This window comes from Cupressus sempervirens, chromosome 9 (genome assembly GCF_028749045.1).
Source record: "Cupressus sempervirens isolate cs-2001-9-10 chromosome 9, ASM2874904v1, whole genome shotgun sequence".
Classification (NCBI taxonomy): domain Eukaryota; kingdom Viridiplantae; phylum Streptophyta; class Pinopsida; order Cupressales; family Cupressaceae; genus Cupressus; species Cupressus sempervirens.
The window spans coordinates 59600334-59622190 of record NC_143126.1 but is presented as its reverse complement, the minus strand read 5'-3'; positions in this window follow the sequence as shown (position 1 = coordinate 59622190).

Here is a 21857-nt window from a genome sequence, read left to right as displayed (position 1 = left end):
ACATGTGGACTAAAGGACAAGTAAATGGCATGTCCTCCACATGTGTACAATAGGACAACTTACCTCTAGGGATCCTTGGAATATCCCAAATTCAATACATCTAAGGAAAGATTAATATTTCTAACACCCCCTTGTAATCTTTACTTGGGGAGCTTACATCAAAGTAGAACCCAATTTACAATAGTACAACTTTATTTTTTTGAAATATCTTCAATCATTTAAGAGGTCTCATATTGGCATGGGTACATCCTTGGAGATCCAAGAGAAGTGGATAGTTCTTCAAGTGTGATACATCTTCAAGAGGTCTTGTATGTGCAACAATGTATTGCCTAAAACATGGAAAAAAGAGACAAGGAAACTATCCATGAGGAGAATTTTATCTTATATTCAAGTTAGAAAATTTCTAAGTATAAGTTAACTCACATAGAGTAAATAGTGATAAATATAAATGTAAAGTAATCAAGATAAATCATATCCTTCAAAGAACAAATATGTTATCAAAGCTCTCAAGAAAGGAATATGAAAGGAACAAATGACCATATACAAGGCCAACTAATGAGCCCAACATCAATAATGCATAAATCATGTGGATATAGATAGTCCATTTATAAGTCATTTCACAATAGGTTAATGGGTGATCAATCCATAACCTGCATGACTCACAATTTAAGCAATGGATTATGAGAAACATTATATGTCATGAAATTAAAGGTACCAAAGGGAATAAGTATAAGTTTTAATAATAGATTACCTTCAAATAAGAGTAAACTGCCTTCAAGATGGGTCGGATTAACTGAAATAGGAGGGAAACTCCAAGAATAAATGGTATAAACCATAAAGTACCAATATGGCAATAGAATGATGCTAGAAAAACATAAACTACACTTATGTGCCAATCAGTAGAACATAATAAATAATGAAGGCTATAGTGCATAATAACTCATAATCCCAAGGAATAAGAAAGAGAGAAAAAAAAATTACAAATGTGAAATATATAAGAATTTACTCATAATTGACAAATCACAAAGACACAATAATTTGTATATTTATTAGGATATATATATATGTGGGCCCCTTATATATTCATGAATAAATATGCTTAAAATATCATGGTATGAAATCATGCAAATATAATTAAGATCATAAAGTCAATAGTTAATAGAACATAATTTCTAGGCAACATACTAAAGAGAAATGACAAAGATAATGAATGAGGAATATAAACATCAACCCATATTTGCAGTAATTAATCCTCCTAGGTTGAAGTCCACCCATTCTAGAAATTGATCTCTTTTACTAAGTAATCTTTGAAACATTTAGTGTTTCTCTTAACAAATTTATCACTAGAAGAAGAGTCATGATGTATGAATGCATCATTTGTTTCAACATTAGCATTATTAGCATTATTTGTAAATGCATTATTACCATTACCACTATAAGACAGAATAGGAGTAAATGTAGATGTACATGGAGTAGGATTTAGAGAAGGAGGTTGGTCCTCCACTAAATTTTTTTTTCTTCCACTAAATTGTTCATTTTGAGCATTAGAAGGATCGTGCATATCATTTTCTGCAAGACAAACATTTCATGCTATGTGCACTTTGTTAGTAATATGACAAGTCTTAGATGGAGCAATAGGAGGTAACATTTTCTCAACCATATTAGATGACATACAGTCAGTATTCAAATGAGTAAGCCTTTCATGTTTCATATTAAAATAAATATTTTCATTCAAAGAGTGTCTTAAAGAAGTGAACCCAAAAAATTTAAATAAGTTATCATGACCTAACTTAGCATTAACAACGCCTTCATTAGTGTTTGGATCAATAACAGAGCACCTGTCCCTATGAAATTCAACTTTGTAATCTTTAAATAATTTAACAACAAAAAGAAGATTGTATTTCAACTCAGGAACATAAAGGACATCATGTAATTTTCCATTTGAAATACTAACATTACCAAATCCTTCAACTTTGCAACTATGATTATTAGCTAATTGAATTGGAATATTAGAAGGATTGGGTTGCAAATAATTACATACTTCTTTATGAAATGCAACATGTTGAGATGCACTAGTATCCATGATCCATTCTAATTGTTTAGAAACATTGTAACTAACAATAAAAGCATGACGAGATGAATGCAAGTTTTGATTATTGTTATTGATAGGTTGCTTATCTTTTTGTTTTTTAAAACAATTATTAGTTACATGACCATCTTTCCCACAATAAGTACAATGGGAGTTTTTTATTATATTGATTAGGATGAGTATTATTATGATTTGTGTTTGGATTATTATTGTTATTAAAATTATGATTATTATGATTATTATTATTATTATGAGTATTGGGAGAATCATTACTAGAAGATTTAAAATTTTGATTTTGACTTTTAGACACAAAGAAATGTTCATTAGATTTAAGAGTACCAAATTGTAACAATTTAGCTTCCTCTTGATGCAATGAATTTTGAAAAATACTATATGTTAATTGAGTAAATAAAGTAGGAATAGCAAGTTGAGAATGAACATTAGTAATAAATTGTTGAAATTGCCTAGGAAGACATTTTTTTAAAATAATGGTAATTAATTTAATATCCGTGAGAGTAATGCCTAGACCAATTAGTTGACTTTTAATATAATCAAACTAAAGTAGAAATTCATCCATAGATTTAAAATCAATATACCTTAAGTCTTCCAAATTGTCTTGCAATTGAATCTTGCATGATTCAGAAGGTCTGTCATACATTTGCTTCAAAATATCCCAAGCTTCATGGGTGGAAGTGCAATGAGCAATTAGAACATATAAATCTGGGTTAAGAGATATACTAATAAGGCCAAGGGCTTCCTCATTTTTAGTATTCCAAGAATCTTTTTCATCTTGTGTAGCCGAGGTATCGAGAACTACAGAAGGGTCAGTAGCAACATCCAAAATATGCTTAAATAAAAAAAAATGAAATATGTGTTTTCCAAGCATGATAATTTGAATTATTTAACTTAATTTTTGGAATTAAAGTAGACATTATAAAAACATTAATAGATCAAAGGAAAAACACCTAGATTAAATAAATTTGAAAATTAAACTATTTAAATGAAGAAGAAAAATAAATAAAATATCCCCCTATATATATATTTTTTGTAAAATAAACCTAATACAAACTTATGAACAACCCCTTTTTTTAAAAAATAAAATAAATTATTTTAATAATTTTAATTTTAGTTTAAAAAAAAAATTAAATCAACTCCAAATTCTATTTTCTTAAAAACTAACTATAATATATATTTTTAAAGAATTTGGTTTTTTCTTGAAAGCTTCCTTCCTAGACAATCACGTACTTTACTTTATTTAAAAAAAAACTCAAGTTTAAATTAAGGCTTGACTAGAAGCTTTATAAATAATAAAAAATTAAAAGACACATGATAGGAAAAAAAACGAAATATGATTGAAACAATTTATATATATCAATGCAGATTTTTATAAGTGCAATTCTTTTAAAAATAATAATTGATTGAAATGGTGGAGAAAAAATTCAAGTAGTTTGAAAAAAAACAAATAGAATCTCATAAATAATTAGACAAAAAGAACAAAACACATGGGCTAAAGTTAAAAGGAGAATAAAAAATAAAGGAGTGAATAACTAAAATTAGATTTGATAAAGGAATAAAGTTATTGAAGTAACACACAAAATGAACAAGATAATGAATGTTCCAAAGAAGACTGGATAGATAAAGAAGGCTACGAAAAGAAGATGCTGCTAGAATTGGTAGAGAGAACTAAACAAAAATAATGGGTAACCCACGTGGCTGCATCACTGAATCCACATAAAGGGCCACAATTTATGAGGGAGAGGGCTGAACAAGTTTGGAAGGGAGAGGGCCTAATGAGAATTAAAGGGGAGGTTTGGAGAAGGGGATAGAATGCAGCCAAGGAGGGCACAAGCTGTTGGAGAACCAAAGGGGTAGCAGGAGTAGGCACGACACAACAATAGAATGAAAGGCATGACAGGGGTAGAAGTGGTGAGAGAGCAACACACAGGTTCTAGGGTAGAGCAAGAGGAGAAATGGAGGCTTGGGCCATAGGGTGGGAGAGCTGTCAGTTGAGGGAACAATAACACACAAAGAGTCAGAAGGCACTCACACAAGGAAGAGGGAAAATGCATGATAGCTCATGCAAGAGCTCACAACAACAAGTGATGGGAACTTCTCTGACCATATCTAAATACCATTCATATGCTTTGAACACCGTGGAACATGTGCGCAATGAAATGTGATAGTTGAGTATGATGATCTCCTCATTTTAGATTTTCCCACAACAAAGAGGGCACCCATGCTAACATAAACCACATTAACATGTAGCCCTAAAGAATAATGGCTCACATAAGGAGAACAATAGCAAAAAATAATAATAAAAGAGTGGCAAATAAAATAACAGTAAAAAACAAGTCAAAACCAAAGGAAAAAGGAAATTTCTAAAAGAATGGAGTTCAGATTTGAAAATAAAATGAAAATTAAAAAAAAATGGAGTATAGATATGAAAAGATTAGAGATATATAGAAATTATAAAAAGAATAAATAACAAAGTATTAAATATTTCAAATAAATAGTTAAGGTTGAGTTAAAATATTTAAAATTTTAACAACAATATGAATAGGTTTTGACCTATTAATTGAAGTTGAATAAGAATTTAACCATAAATAAGATTTTTTTTAAAAAAATTGTCCCCTACAATAAAAAAATGTTAGGGAAATAACAAATTTTAAATTTTTAAATATTTAATCAAAAAAATTGCACACTATAGAATAAAAAAAAGCTTATTAAATGAAGAGTTGATAATGCTACTTGTTAGAACAAGAGAATTTTTTTTAATAATATAAATACCCTTTGACGACAAGCCTTCCAAAGAGGGTTAGAAAAATAATATGATAAAGATAATAAAAAAATGGCACATAAGATGTTAGAATGAGCTAAAAACCACAACCAAAATTTCTTCTCTCAATAATGTCTCCAAATAAGGTGTGCTCCAATGAATGACAACCTTCAACTCTAAAACTCAAAACAAGGATTAGTAACCAAGATCTAATACCATGTAAGAAATGATAAACTAGAGCAAGGGAAAAAAAAAACAATCCAAGTGAGTTAAGCAAGAAATAATGTTACCATGAGATAAACAAGATCCAAGAGCATACACCAAAGTACATAAAAAATGGAGACAAGGATTTGAAAGGGGAAAGAAAAGAAAACCCCTTGTGAGTATTATGAATGAAGGAAAATGCCTAGAGAAGAGAGAGAGAGAGAGAAAGTGGTGGAGCAAAATAGCTCAATACAATAACATCAACGTGATGTGTGTTGAAGAAAGAGAAAGAAGCATCTCTTATAAAGAGATGAGAAAGGAGTTGAATTTGTTCACTTGTGTAACTCCAATTTATATGAATGCCACATGCATAATAAGTGTGTATAAAGTGTCAAGATCCTCTTAAGGAGGATAAACTAAATTCCTTAATAATTGGAATTATAAAGTGAGTTGTCCTCACATGTGTATGAAAGGACAAGTAAATGACATCTCCTCCACATGTGTACAATAGGATAACCTACTCTAGGGATCCTTGGAATATCCCAAATTAAATACATCCAAGGAAATATTAATATTTCTAACAGTGAGCTCAGTTAACACTAGTTCCATCCAACTTTCCTTTGTTACCAAACTAAACTTGCTAGACATTGCCTTTTGAACTTGGCAAACACTAGAATGGTTGAAAAACATAGGAAACTATATTCATTGCCCGAGTGAGCTCGACATAGGCTTTTTGGTAAAGATATGATATTTTGTGTAACATAAAAAATAGTACATAATTAACCAATTATTTTCAACAATCTCCCTCTTTGGCATTGATGACAACACAACATGTCATAATACAATGAAAGTTTAGAGAAAAATAATAGTAAGGATAATATCCTTAGATTCATTCTAATTCTCATCCTTGAGAACTCCCTCTATCAATGTGAACTCCCTGCTAGCGCTCAAACTTGCGTTCTCATTTTAAGTCACATATTGAAAATTTTGAGATTTCAAGCCTTCTAACTACCCATAAATGCTTTTTGTACCCAACTATACCTTTGAGCCCTGTGAGGTGTTTAATGTTTTTAACACCTTCCATTTAGCATGCCTACTTGTTTCATGAAGGTAAATTGACGTTCTGAGCCATTTTGTGAAGTCTCATTTCAAGCACATTTCAAATCTACATTTCACCTTAAGTGTCAAACATCAATAGGAGGCCATGTTTGCATCTGAATATCTCACACCCATAAATGTTTTATGACCTGCCACTTTGGGAGTATCTAGTGTCCTTACCTGAGAGCCTATGTTTCAGATTTTGAGTCATTTTGAGTCTGTTTGACTAAGTTTTGAATCCCTCAAAGTTGGTCAGTTACTATTTTCATGCTTTTGAAATTTGTTCTGATTTCTGGGAAGCCCTGTTTGACGAGCCATAACTTTGACCTAGTTGATCAAAATGCTAAATTTCCTTTTACATTGTATTGTACACATCAGAGACTTATTATGTTTCAAAGTTTAGCTTATGACCAATTTTTTTAATCAGTTTTCAAACACGATTCCAAACTTAATTTCTATCTTTTTACTTGTGTCAGTATTTGTAGATTGTTTGGTACCCCTGTTCGGGATGTCATATCTTGAGATCCGTGATTGGCTGGATCGAATGGATTGTACCACTGTGTTGTCTTCTGAAAATACTTTAAGTGTGGAAATTTTCAAATCATGAAAAATCCATTTGCATGCTTTTCCAGGTCAATTCCATTTCCAAAAATCACTTTTCGGACATTGTTTCCAGTCTGCAAATCCAAGTAGCCTACTTTGACCACTCGCCATTTGCACCCGATTATTCTTCATGAGCTCAAATTGCAAATTTATAATGTCCTCATGATAGAGAACCAATGCTCCAATTTTTGTCTTCCCACATGTTAGTTTACCTAGTTTTTGAAGCTGATTCCGAACGCAATTTATTGTTTTCTAACATGTTAGCTTGCAGGCTGTTATGAAAGGGTGACTTTGACAGTAAATATCTTTTGACCTTGAATCTTTCATGAGATGAGATTCAACATGGTACAAATGTGTAGAACAGAGAATCAATAGCTCAGATTTCAGAGCCCGATCAGGTGTTTGGGTTAGTTTTTAAGGCCAGTCTACAAACCTCCTGACACAAAATTGACATTTTGCAGATCAGTGACAAAATGAGTTTTAAGAGTTGTTTCCAGTGGTCGAGTTTGATTATAATCAGTCTAAGAAGGTCAGTAGATCAGTTTGAAGGTTTAGTTGTTTGAAAACAAAATTTATTTTAGCCGGACCCACTCTAGGGCTCGACTGACTCCAGTTAGATTGTCAAGATGTTTGGGCATGGAACGATGTATTCAGGGGTTGCAATCTTTGAAATGACAAATTTTTTAGTTATATTATTTTCAAAAGAATAGCCTATTGAAGTAATGTCTGGTGGTCAACAAAGGGATCCTTTTTCTTTGATTGATCCTTCTCTTCTCTGCTCGATAGGAAAAGATGCTTTGAGATATTTCGCCAATTGGATAAAGCTCAATCCAAAGTCATATGCATATCTATATTTTGGTCAAATACATCTTTTGACAAAGAGGTCTAAAGAATGGTGGTTGATTCTTCAAATACCTACCATAAGAATTGCGAGCTGAGTTTTTACTAGAGAGTTTGGTTGATTTGAAGAGGAACTTGCTGAAAAGAGGTACCAATCTACTCATTAAATATGGAAAGCCAGAAGAAGTGCTTTCAACTATTGTTCAATCTTTTGGAGCTCATACAGTTTATGCTCAAGAGGAAACATGCATTGAAGGAAGTCAATGAAATTATGCGGGATGAAGGAGCAAATGAACAAAAGGAAAGTGTAGATCAAAGGCAGGAATACACCAAGTAGAGGAGAGCTCACACATGCAATGAAGAGTAGCCTGTAGATAGAAGCCAAGCATGGCACGGGGTAGTTAAAGCATGTAAGTATTAAGAGACCCACATTGGTAACAAGAAGAACATGCCCAGGCATAAAAAGAAAAGGAGCAACTCATGACAAAAGAAAGAGCACTCTAAACAATTGAAATATTTTTGATTTCAAACTCTAACCAATTAGAAACCCACAACGTTTCAAAGATAATTAGAGGAACTCGCATTTAAAAGAGGGCAAGACATTTGAAGAAGATGGCACCATAAAAGTGAAAATAGAGGAATCTATGCCTTTTCAAAGAAACAAGCATTCCAACGCAAGAGAGCCTCAATGATGTAAAATTAAAACTAGTGTTGAAAAGAAGAGGAGCAACACGTTTAAAAAGAGGGCATCCACTAGCATAAAGAAACAATTCACATGCAGCTAATGAGTGGGCGATGAACAAAACTTCATGCTAAAGACCAGGGCATCCAAAGAATGAGCTCACACATGTTAAAAGGAGGCGACATACATCACCCTGCAGCTAGACAAGAACCAACACTTTGATGGAAGATGACTAGTGTTAAGAGGTAGTCAGATTATTGGCAAGGAATCATTCACAAGCTAGTCGAAGCACAGAGCTCATGCAAAAGGAAGAAAACTGCTGACGTGATAAAAGAATGAAAGCACCATACAAAACAAGGCATAGAACAAGGAAATACACATGAAGAAGTCCATAGCTTAGAAGCAGTTCTTAGCAAATGGGAACATTGAAATGGAGATGCCCATCACCATAAAAGCGCACACAAAAGCAAGAGGCAAAGCAATTTAAAGAAGAAGAACCTCCCATGCACAAGCAATGGAAGTCGTAGCACAAAGAATTCCATGGGCAATAAAAGTCCCATATGCACCATGTAGCATGAATTTAGAAGGTTTAAATTCTATTACACTTGAAATTCATTGTGTCTTAAGGACACACGTCTTTTATAGCCGAGCTCCATGTGTGGAGGGCCCCGTGAGGTCAAGGATATGCATTTTGACTTGCTTGCATACAAGCATAAATTGAGTTTCAATGGTTCTCCAGGGTTACGCTTGCGTATGGGTAGAAGTTGAAATATTAGGTTCTCCGGTGCTACGGGGTTCATGCACCTGAAAGAGCATAAACAAATTTTAAAATGACTCTGGGGATACAGTCATGTCTGTAAGAGTGTAAAGGGAAAGGTTTGAGCATATGAGTGAGATAATGAAAATGGAAGGTTTCTGCTCTTACGTCCAACGTAAGAACGTGAAGCAAAATACAAAAGCTTATGCCAGGCTGCGAGAAAGAAGTAAAACATATGGTTGGAAGGTGAGTTCTTAAAGGGTCCCAAGCTTACGAGAATATTAATAAAATATCAATATTCCTCCTATAAGCGTAAGAGCGTAAAGGGGTCCTACGTTGGTGTGCACGTAAAGAAAAATTTAGAAGCCTTCGGTGTTACCTTTCAAAGGTGCGTAGGAGCATAAATGGAAATATGAATGAGTCTTGGTGCTATGGGAAATAAGGATAAAAAGATAAAGGACTAATATATTAAAAGATTAATATATTAATATGTTCCCCTTCCCCGTGAAAGCATAAAATGTGAAAAAACTATGCAACAGGATGCTTAAATAAGCCATTGTGGAATTAAATAGATTAATTAATATTAAAATATTAATTAAGTAAACATGTTTCAAATATTGATGGCCAATAGAGGATTGACATGTGGCGTCACAGGAATGGAGGGATAAGGAGAATTCAAAACAAAATGAAAATTCAAAAAAGTTATTCAAGGACATGATGAAAAATTTGAATTATTTTAAATTTTTATATAGTTCAAAGTATATAAATTTTTTAAATTTTTGAATTTTAATCCCTGTTCACAGCTCAGGACCCTATTTTTCAAATGGCTAATAATAGGGACATTTTTAAATCCAAAATAGGCACTATAATATACCGTCAGAACTGGGAGAAGCTAAATTTTCTAAATTTGGGGTCAGAGTATGCAAATGTCTTCACTAGTTCAGTCCATAGGCCAATTTGTAATTTTTGAGGCATTCTCAGTGGAATGAGCAGAATGCAGCATGAAGTATCAGGATCAGATAAAAGGCAAATATGAAGGCTTGGTGGAGTTTGGATGTGAAGAAAATCAATTCTAGAAGGTTTCCTTGGCTTTTAGAAGTCATTTTTTAACTGATTTTCATTTTTACCATTAGTAAAAATCAAGTATCAAATTAGTTACTTGCTCAATCATATATTTTAGATATTTTGTGCTTTTGGAGGCATAACTGATTGATTATTTGATATGTAAGTTGAAAGAAAAGATTTGAAGGATGTTTTTAACCTATGGAGCAGGTTTTTCAAAAGATTTGAAGGATGTTTTAACCTATGGAGAAGGTTTTCCAAGTGGACAAATGTCATGTTTTGGTCAAGTCTGAGAATTAAATCTTCTCCTATATCTTCTTTTCTTTTCCTCATTGTAAGGGTTCCAATTTTTGTCACTGAGAAACTAGTTGGTTCTAGTTCTTTGGAGAAAATTTACTCATTATTGTGATACCAGATTTTGGATCTAGTTCTTGATGCATTCCCAATACTGAGACACCAATTCGTTTAGTATATTCTCTCTTATGAACATTAGTAGGAAGGTTAATACAACTAGTTCTGATATGTTAGGTGCTTTCATGTTTTCATTTCATGCATATGGTTGTATTGTTTCAAGGAAATTAATACAAAGAGTAGAATATTGTCATTAGTTTCATTTTGATTCTTGTCTCCAGTCTCAGTGAATTGTCAATGTTTTATGATCTTTGAACAAAGAGCTTAGGTCATAGTTGCAGTCCCTTAAGGCTGTATGTTGTTTTATTGTTGCTTATGACTCAAGGAGTTATGTAAATTCTTTAGTGAATCATTAGGGTTGTAGGTTTATTGAGAAGGATATCATGTAAGAATGAGATTTGCATTGAGCACATATGTCTATTTACAAGGTAAATAGATAGATCGTATATCTAAATATATACACAAGTATTAGATATCCATATGTATGCATTTGATTCATGGATTTCCCCAATGGTTAAGGCATTGATTAGCTACAGGGTCACTTAGTTCTTGCTGCTACACATTAGGGGTTTTTTTGAATTCAACATTATTAATCAAACATGTTTTACCCTTTCATGTTGAAGGACCTAAATGTAATACCCTCACTCAGCTTCTGAGATTCATAGATCTACATTTAGCTACTATAGATTGATGTTATTTCATGAGTTATTAGGAGATATAAGGGTTCTCATCTACTTAATAGATTTAGGGATATGTTTTTGCACTAGTACAGTATCAATTGAATCTAAGATCTACCTGCCTAGGTTTAGTAGAGCCTGAAGTAGAAGAAGGGTCATGCCTTATAGTTGGCTTGGTGTTTGAAATGGCATGTTGAAAATGGGAGTTACCTGCCCCTAGATATCTCATATTCTCATTGGGGTAATTGGAAACCCTCCAACATTTTCAAACACCAACACTCCCTCTTCCTTCAATTTCTCCCTCTGTAAGAAAACTCTATATTCAACATTTTCTTTTGATGGAAAACTATCCCTCTTTGATATCAGACCAAGTTCTTCCTCTTTGACATCTATGCAAATTCTCCCTCATCACTTAACTCCCCCTCATTATACAATTTCTTTGAATATGAAAAAAAACTCTCTCTCTTTGACATCTTATGTCAAAGGTAATATTTAGTAAAAATCAATGTACCTCATGTATTGATTCTATGCAATATTCTCTTTTCAATACTAAATTAACTTGATTAATCTTCAACATAGACTTGTTGATGCATCACTAAACTTTATTTAGTGAGCTTCAGACAAGGGAATAACCCCTAACTTACCTCTTAGATACAAAAATGCATGTTTAGGTAATGGCTTAGTGAATAGGTCTAAAATTTGTTTTTTAGTATTTACATATTCCAATCTTACCTCTTTTTACACCAATTCTCTTAGAAAATGATATTTTATTGCAATGTGCTTGGTCTTGGTATGCATCATAGAATTCTTTGATATATTAATTGCATTGGTGTTATCACATTAGATAACCATTGGATCCTTGATCTCTACCTTCATTCGTACCAATAATTTCTTGAACCAAACAACATTGGAACAATTGACTACTGTTGCAACATACTCTTTCTACTATAGACTGAGAAATACAATTACTTGCTTATCCAAGACTCTAGTCTTTTTCCAAGAAAGAATGCTTCACCACTGGTGCTCTTCCTATCATCAAAACTTCTTGTCTAATCAACATATATGAAGGCTTTCAAATCTAAAGTGCCTCATTTCTTGTACCATAATTCATAGCCTTTAGTACCCTTCAAATACCTCACGATTCTTTTGATTGCTATCATATGTTTTTTTAAGGATTAGCTGAGAATTTTTCCACTATACCAATTGCTAATGCAATATCAGGCCTTGTATGCACTACATATTGTAGTTTTCCAATCATTGATCTATATGTGATCTGATCTACCTCTTTGGAATCATCATTCTTGGAAAGCTTATGTCTAGTAGACATAGTTGTTCCAACTAGTTTTGAATCCTCCATTCCAAATTTCTTTAATATCTCCTTGATATACTTGGATTGAGTAATGTATATATTATCTTTCTTCTACTAATATGTAATCCAACAAAGAATTTTATCTCTCCAAACATGGACTTCTCAAATTCTTTACTCATCTCTTCTAAAAAATATTTGCATACAATGTGTCATCCACAAAGATCTCTACTAGCACAATCTTCTTGTCTAGTCCTTCTTTGATGTATAGGCTATTGTTATCATTTATTCTTTGAAAACCAATCTTTATCAAATAGTTATAAAGTCTTTTATACCAAGCTTTGGGAGATTGCTTGAGATGATACAATGCTTTGTGTAGTTTACAAACCATATTCTTTTTTCTAGGATCTACAAAACCTTCAGGTTGTTCTATGTAAACTTCCTCTTCAAGATTTCTATTCAAGAATGCAGATTTCACATCCATTTGATAAAATTTAAATCCTTTAAATGTAAACTCCTAATGCCTTCTAATCATGCAACAAGAGAAAAAGTTTCACTATAATCAACACCTTCTTCTTGAGAATAACCTTTTCATACTAACCTTGCTTTATTTCTGGAAACTTCTCTATCTTCTTTCAACTTATTTATGTAAACCCACTTTGTGCCAATTACATTCTTATCCTTGGGTCTAGGAACAAGATTCCAAGTCTTATTCCTTTCTATCTATTACATCTCTTCATTCATTGCTTCAATCCAACTTTCATTATCCAAAGCATCTTTAACTGATCTAGGTTCAAATTTAGTAAGAAAACATGTACCTTTCAATTTGTTTCTTGTCATTGTTCCATTTGAATTGTCTCCAATGATCTAATTAGGTGCAGGGTGCTTTCTGATATATCTTGCTAACACATATAATTTGGATTTAGAACTTGTTCCATGAGCCTCACCATGATCTTCTATATCAAGCTCAGGTTCCCATTGTTTATGACTCAGATCCTTCAGACTTGGTTTGCTTTGGCTGGAGCTTGGTAGCCTCTGAGTATGAATCAGGTCGTTTAGACTGTGACTCAGGTTGCACTGGATGTAACTTGGTAGCTTCTGGAAATTTTAGGGACTCGAGAGGTGACATCTATTGACTTCTAATTAGATTTGGCAATGTATCATGTTCATAATGTTGATATATTAGTCAATTTTTCTATTAGTGACACACATTTATTCAGATTTTGTATAGCTACCAAGCTCATTGAATAGTTTATAGTGTTTGCCATGTAATTCAATAGCCATCGAGCTCTACAGTTGCTACTAAATCTTTTGGACTAATCTCAATGGTTACCGAGTAGATTCAGTTAGTATGAAGTCCAACAATTCAAACCATGCATTTCATTGTATACCAAGGTTATTAGTGGTTACTGAACATTGCAGTATCTACAAAGTTCATAGTTGATGAGATACAAAGCTAATGTTAACTAAGCATTGCAGTATCTACTGAGTTCATAGTTCATGTGATGCAAAGCCAATGTTGACCAAGCTACTTCATGCCAACCAAGCTATTCAGTGTTTTCTGAGTTGCACAATATCTACCAAGTCACCAGTGTAGACCGAGTTCAAGACTACTTGAAAGTGATCAGTATGGACCAAGCTTCTACATCTATCGAGCGCATATGATGCCAAGTAGTGATAGTGGATGCAGAGTATCAGAACCTCACCAAATCAGTCTTTAAAACCTAAGTATCTTCATGTGGGCCAAATTTTTAATATTTGTGTTAAGTTGTGTCATGACTGACTTTGTAATTTATTAATTTGGATTGGTATATATATGTAATTTATTATATCATATCCAATGAAGAAAGAGTGAGAATGAAAATGAGTGAGCATATGTATTGTAATATGGATGCAAAAAGTTCAAATTTTGAATGCAGTAGATAAAGAATCATAAAGGCCATATCAGTATAAGGAGCAACAGAGACATATCTATCATAGAAAGGTGATTGGTACACTAAGGAATCTCAATCAGCAAACTTAGTTGCAAATCAGAGATCTACTGCTTCATCTTAATATGTGAACCAATCAAAATCCTATAACAAGGTAGACCTAACAGTCTTTTGTAAATCTCTTTACTGAGTGCATACTTCATTGTATGTTTGTAAATCCTCTCACAAGGTGGACCTAGTAGTCCTAATTGCTTCTAATAGGGTAGATCATTAGAAGTGATCAATGTAAGCCTTAACAAGCCGACTTTATGCTGCAGTACTAAAGTTTGTGGGTATCATCCCCGCCCAATTTTACTTTCTATTTGGAAGGTTTCTGGGTCATCAAATATTTGTGTTCAAGTGTTATGGATGCTTTCATGTTTTTAGTTTCTCATGCATGCAATTAGATTAGATGTAATGAATTAAGTGTTAATTGGATTATTGGATTAAGTGTTGAAATTGTTTAAGTTTTAGAAGTTACCGATTCACCTGTCCCCTCTCAATAACTTAGCATAGTCTTGAATATTTCCAACAATTGGCATCAAAGCTTTGTGGTTCTCAGGAGAAAGTTTAACAACTTGAGAAAAGATCAAGGATATGGCGATATTCAGACTTGACAAGGCTATTGACAATGAAAAGTTGGATCTAGAAATCACCATTGCACAACTCAAGAAAGCTAAGGAGCAACTTTCCCAATCATTGAAAAGAAGAAAGGAACTTGTGAATCAAATGAATGATCATCTTTAAATTGAAGAAAGAATTGAAGACTTTCACCCTTCAAGCATCTCAGATGTAGCAAATGAAGCAATCAAAGAACTCCTAGAGAAGAATGGTTCCCTATAAGAAGAAGTAAGAAAGATAAAAAGAGAACAAGAAATTCAGTTAGTAAGGTTATGTGAAGCCTTGGAATAGAGAAACAAGATAAAAGAAGAGATGGATGGAAGGTACAATGAAATCCAGAACCAATCCCTTCAACAAGAAAAACTTATTGATCAGCTCTCCAATCCAAATGAGGAAATCATGAGTCAAAGATTTGAAAATGAAAGAATGGGGAATGATCTAAATTCTGAAGGACAAATCAATAAAAGAGTAAAAAATGATCTAAGATCTGAAATACAAATCAATGAAAGATTGAGGAATGAACTAAACACTAAGAAGAAAATCAATGAGAGAATGATGAAATCTCAAGTAGAAATGGATCAACTAAATAAGAAAAACCTCTATACAAAAGAGAGAGAGTAGGAATTGGATACAAAGAAGAAGGTGAATCCTCCAAACAAGGTGCTCAAAAGAATCAAATACCTTCTTGAAATCACTATGGTAAGATAGGTCATACATCAAACAAATGTTGGAAAAATGGAAAAGAAAAATTCAATGGAAAATGCTACAATTGCAATCAGCATGGTCATAGGGCTAATGAATGCAAAGAGAAACCAAGATTTGAAGGCAACTGTCATAAATGTAAGAAACATGGACACAAGGCATCACAATGCAAAACAAAGACATTGAATCCTGCATAACAAATTGTGAAAGCAATATTTGGTTGGGACTACAATACCTGGTGTAGATGTCATTACTATGGAGAATTTGGACACATTAGTATGAATTGTGTTAAACATCATATGAGGTAAAGAGATACTAATAAAAGATGTTTTATTTGTATGGAACTTGGTCATCTTGCCAAGAATTGTATGAGTACTGGTAGAATTCAAGATGAGAAGAAAGAAAAGGTTGATAACATCTAAAATCAAATGAGACAACAATGAATTCCTAAGTCTACTGAGGATACTGGTCGAAGTAATGATGGTCAAGTCACTCAAGAATTGGGTGACTCTACCATTTATAATTTAGTTCTCAAAGAAAAATTGGAACTAGGCTATCAAAGGTAACATTCAAAAAAATTCCAATTGAAAGATGACAAAGATCCAAATCTATACACAAGATACACAGGGATCACTAAGCAAGATCAGTATCAGTTATTATTGAGTTACCTTCTCCACTAAGTAAAGTAGGGTCATAGACTCTACCAAACAAGATCAAGAATAACAAAGACACTTATGGTTACCAAATAATGGAGATGTTTCCAAGTAATCAATGCCATATAGTGGATGACAGTCTATCAACTCATCTACCTCCGTATCAAGCATTAATGGAAAAGTTTTAACAAAAAGCATGGAATCAAATTCATTTCTTACTGTGAATTTTTGAGTGTTATTGCAAAGAGTTATTTTTAGTGTAATCAAAGTGACTTGATAAAATTACCAGCAAAAGTTTTTCAAATTTCTCTCAAGATACTAAGTGAAAATGGAATCCACCAGTAGCAAGGTCAAGAAAGGTTCTGACATGTTGGTTCAAGGAGTTGAATGGAAAGTGCTAGATTTCAAGCTCATGCTCATAGTTGCTGAAACCCTAGACCCAAGTGGAACATAATCCCAAATCCCTCCTAAGGTACTCCTTGTTAATGATATTTGTACTCATTTTAAATGTGCTATTCAAGAAATTGGTACTCTAGAGATGGATGATGCCCTAGGTCAGTTATGTGTTGATGGAAACCTAAAACCCAAGCATCAACATTTGGAAGAAAAAGGATTCACATATATTCCCCATATGCCCCAAGAATTTCAAATTAAATGGAGTTAGGTTTATCCTTAGTCAGGTGCATAATGGATAACTGTGGTTAGAGAAACCAATTCTAATAACAAAGAAGATGATTCATCAAATCACTGGCCTTCCCATGCTTACCAAAATCAAAACAATGAAAACCCTAGGTTGAGAAAAGTTGGAGAAGAAAACCCTAGTTGAGTGGGATGGTAGAGGTATGAAAATAAGTAGTGTTACCGTGCAAATCTGGTTCACTGTTAACCTATATATTCTTTTATGTTCATAAGTTCTTCCCTTCCAAATGCACTATAGTCTAGAGAAAAGATGTGCCTATACTTTACCAAATAAATGAATATATTGCAGAAATGAGTGAGAACTATGTCAGCATCATGGAAAACTACTTCAATGTGTTTAAAGAGAAAATGAACAATAGGTTTAGAATTCTAAAGAAGTTAGTTGAAGACTACAAGGATGATGTGTGCTTCATGGTGGACAGTGACAAGGTATATATGTAGACAATTAAGCCTAGAGTTTTGTGGGTCAAACCTCTTGGCTATGAGGTGAATATTGTTGAGACAAAGGACATCATTGAAGCCATTGTTAATGAACTTTTTGATCCCAGGGCCCCTTATTTTGGAAATTATGATGAAGCTAAGGCCATAATAGAGCTAGAAATAAAGCTCCCACATGTGGTTAACAAAGGGAAGAGGAGGATATCCAAACTAAAATCAAGTGCACCTCTCTTGTTAACCAAGGGAAAAGGTAATGATGAGGAAGAAGCAGAGGATGAGGAAGAATCTAAGAAAGAAGAAGAACTTTTGAAGAAAAAGGGCAAGGTGATCATCACCAAGCCTGCAAAGCCATCCACTGCAGTCTTCACAAGGAGGTCACAAAAGAAAGGAAGTGACATTGTATTCAACATACCTCCACCCACCTTCTAGGACAAGCTAAAGTAACTAGAAGAAGGTGCAAGAATAACAAACTTTAAATCATTAAAATATGAGACTAGGAATGAGGCAGAGCACAAGCAAGTTGAAGACCTAGTGCTAAACAAAGTGGGTAAATGGAAGTACTCACTAGACTAGATTTCTTCTCAAATATCCAGTGAATTACTAGAGAAGTTAACTCTAAGATGAGACTTTGCTATACAAACAATCAAAGGCATATATGCACAAACCTTGAGGTAGTTGCTACCGAGCATATTAGATGCTAAGGTGAAAGAGTCAAAGAAAAATGAAGAAAAACTAACTCTAAGGTTTAATACTTGTTTGGTTTTGATCAAATAAATAGAGCATGTTGTTAGAAATGTGACAAATACTTGAAATAATATCTATTTGTTACATAAGACAAGTGATTTCCAAGTGGAAGTTAAGGATGATGATGATGAAAAAGACACGGATGAAGAGGATGATGAAGGATCAACTCATTTTGTTACACTTGATTATGAAGAATACAAGGAGCAAGAAGCTATAGAGGAAGCAAAGGAGGAAGATGAGAAGGCTGAACTAGTTAAGATAGCTGAAATAGTCATTGCCCCACTTCCTCACTCCCTCACTCCCTAAGAAAACCATTGACTACATCAAGTATGGAGACAACTTCAACAAGTTTGGTTGTGACTACTATTGATACATCAAATGTCCAAGCACTCTTTGGCTTAACTCATCTTAGTATATCATTGAAAGAAGTGACTTCCACTTCATCCACTAAGCTGTAGACTCCTTCTTCATCTACCGAGTTGAGTTCTTCAGTCTTCAGTTCTCCAATTTTGACTTCTACAGTTTTGAGTACATCCATGGTAAGCTCTCTAGTTTTTTCTACTTTAGTTTTGGATTCTACTATTTTGACTTCATCAATTTTAGATTCTTCAAGCATCTCTATAAGTATTCCACCAGTCAGTACTATATCAGTTTTGACTGCAAGCACAAGTATGTCTACTATTATTTCCATTCTAGGTACAAAAGCAATAAGTGCAAGGATAGTTGAGCCTAAGGTTCAATTGAGTACAAAATTTTTGGGGAAAGGAAAGGAGATAGAGGGAGACATAGATTTAGATGAAGAAATAGTAATTCCTAAATGGGACATTTATAATCTTTCTACAAACCAAATGCATATATTTGGTGAACTCCTCCAGAAAAAGGCCAAAGAGCAAAGACTAAGAGAGGAGAGAGATATAGAGTATAACATAATAGAAGATGCCAAGAATATTTTGATTGAGGCAATAGGAGTTGAGGTTGATTCTTCTCAACCTATTTTGTTTCAACTAGGAGTAGTCCAAAAGTTCAATGAGGTCACTGAAGGTCAAGATAAGCTAGTTGAAAAGGCTAAAAATAAATTTAATAATAAAGTGCTAGATCATATTGCTCAACAAATAGCCATTTATCAAGTTGAGTTTTCAACAATTTTGGTCAATCTTGAGGTGTCTTGTTCAAATGTGTCATCACTTTTTGGAAAACTATCTAATGTCTTGGAGCATACAAAGGAAATAAAAGAAAAATTGTCAAAAATTGATCTAGATCTTAAAGCCAGTGCTCAATAGCTACAACTTGACCCTAGTTCAAGCTCTGCACATTTCAAGAAGATCTTATTTTTGTTAGACATGTAAGTTGAATTGTTAGGAGAAGAAGCAAGGATCTGATCAACATTGATTGACATACAAAATATGATCCTTCCAATCATGGATGTTATGTAGAAACATATAATATATTCAAAGACTCTGATCCATGATAACAACTTCTCTATTGTAGACCACATGATTGAACTATCAACAAAAGTGTAAATTGCAATCCATACATGCAAGGTCTTGCAAGAAAATTGGGATAAAACCTTGGCAATCATTCTCAAGGTACATTCTGAATTCTAATCACATTTTGGTGTCTCTATGTAAATATGTTAGAATAAATCTTTGGCATTACTGTAAAAAAGGGGGAGATATGGGAGAAAAGTTACATTGAAGAAATTTCATATATATATAAGAGAAAAGTTATATGTTATGATGAAGCAAGACATGTACATAGAGGAACACATAGTATGGGGGATAAATATGCTCTGATGGAGAGCTACTCTATATATACCAAGCGAGTATCACGTGGTGATGAATACAAGGTATTTAGTTTTGGGATAATAAGCATTTTTGTCACTAATGCCAAAGGGGGAGATTGTTGATATATCAATCAAGTTTGTTATTAGTGACACACACTTATTAAGATTCTGTATCTAGCTACAGAGCTCATTGAATAATTTACAGTGCTTGCCATGTAATTTAGTAGCCACCGATCTCTATAGTTTCTATCAAGTCTTTTGGACTAATTCTAGAGTTTATTGAGTAGATTTAGTTAATGTGAAGTCCAATGGTTCAAACCATGCATTTTAGTGTATACCAAGCTTATCAGTGATTATTGAGCATTGCAGTATCTACTGAGTTCACAGTTCATGAGATGCAAAGCCAATGTTAACCTAGCATTGCAGTATCTACCAAGTTCACAATTCATGTGAGGAAAAGCCAATGTTGACCAAGCTACTTAATGCCAACCAAGCTATTTAGTGTTTTTCAAGTTGCACAATATCTACTGAGTCACTAGTGCATACTAAGTTCAGGACTACTTGAAAGTGATTAGTATGGACCGAGCTTCTATGTCTATCAAGTGCATGACAATGATAAGTAGTGACAGTGGATACCAAGTATTAGAACCTCACTGAGGTAGTCTTCAGAACTCATGTATCTTCATGTGGGCTGACTTTGTAATATTTGTGTTAACTTGTGTCATGGCTGACTTTGTAATTTTTTAATTTGGATTGGTATATATATGTAATGTATTATATCATATCTAATGGATAAAGAGTGAGAATGTGAATGAGTGAGCATATGTATTGTATGGATGTGAAAATTTCAAAATTTTAATGCAATAGATAAAGAATTATAAAGGCCATATCAGTATAAAGAGCAGTAGAGACATATCTATCACATAAAGGTGATTGGTACACTAAGGAATCTCAATCAACAAAATCAGTTGCATATCAAAGATCTACTGCTTCATCCTAATAGGTGAACCAATTAAAATTCTCTAACAAGGTAGACCTAACAGTCTTTCATAAATCTCTTTACTGAGTGCATACTTCATTATATATTTTTAAATCCTCTCACAAGGTGGACTTAGTAGTCCTAATTTCTCCTAATAGGGAAGATCATTAGAAGTGATCAATGTAAGCCTTAATAGGCCAACTTTATGTGTAGTACCAAAGTTTGTGGGTATCATCCCAACTCCAATTTTACTTTCTATTTGGAAGGTTTCTAGGTCACCAAATCTTTGTGTTCAAGTGTTATGGATGCTTTCCTGTTTTTAATTTCTCATGCACACAATTAGATTAGATGTGATGAATTAAGTGTTAACTAGATTGGACTAAGTGTTGAAATTGTTAAAGTTTTAGAAGTTATTGATTCACCCCTCCCCTCTCAGTAACTTAGCATTGTCTTGAATATTTCCAACACATAGTAGATAAACTTTCTATAGTCCTCAGGTTCTTTGTTGCTTTCTTCTTCACTCTTTTCTATAGACTCATCAATTTTCACATGTGCACTGGATAAATTCAAATATTTATATGCTTTAATTCTATAGTAATATCCTAGGAATATGCCTTCATCACCTTTGACATCAAATTTACCTTTCCTAGATTCTTTAAAGATATAACATTTGCTACCGAATACTTTCAAATAACTTTCATTAGGTCTGTAGCCATACCATAGTTCATAAGGACTTTGATTTGAGTGTTTCTTTAGTTATAGT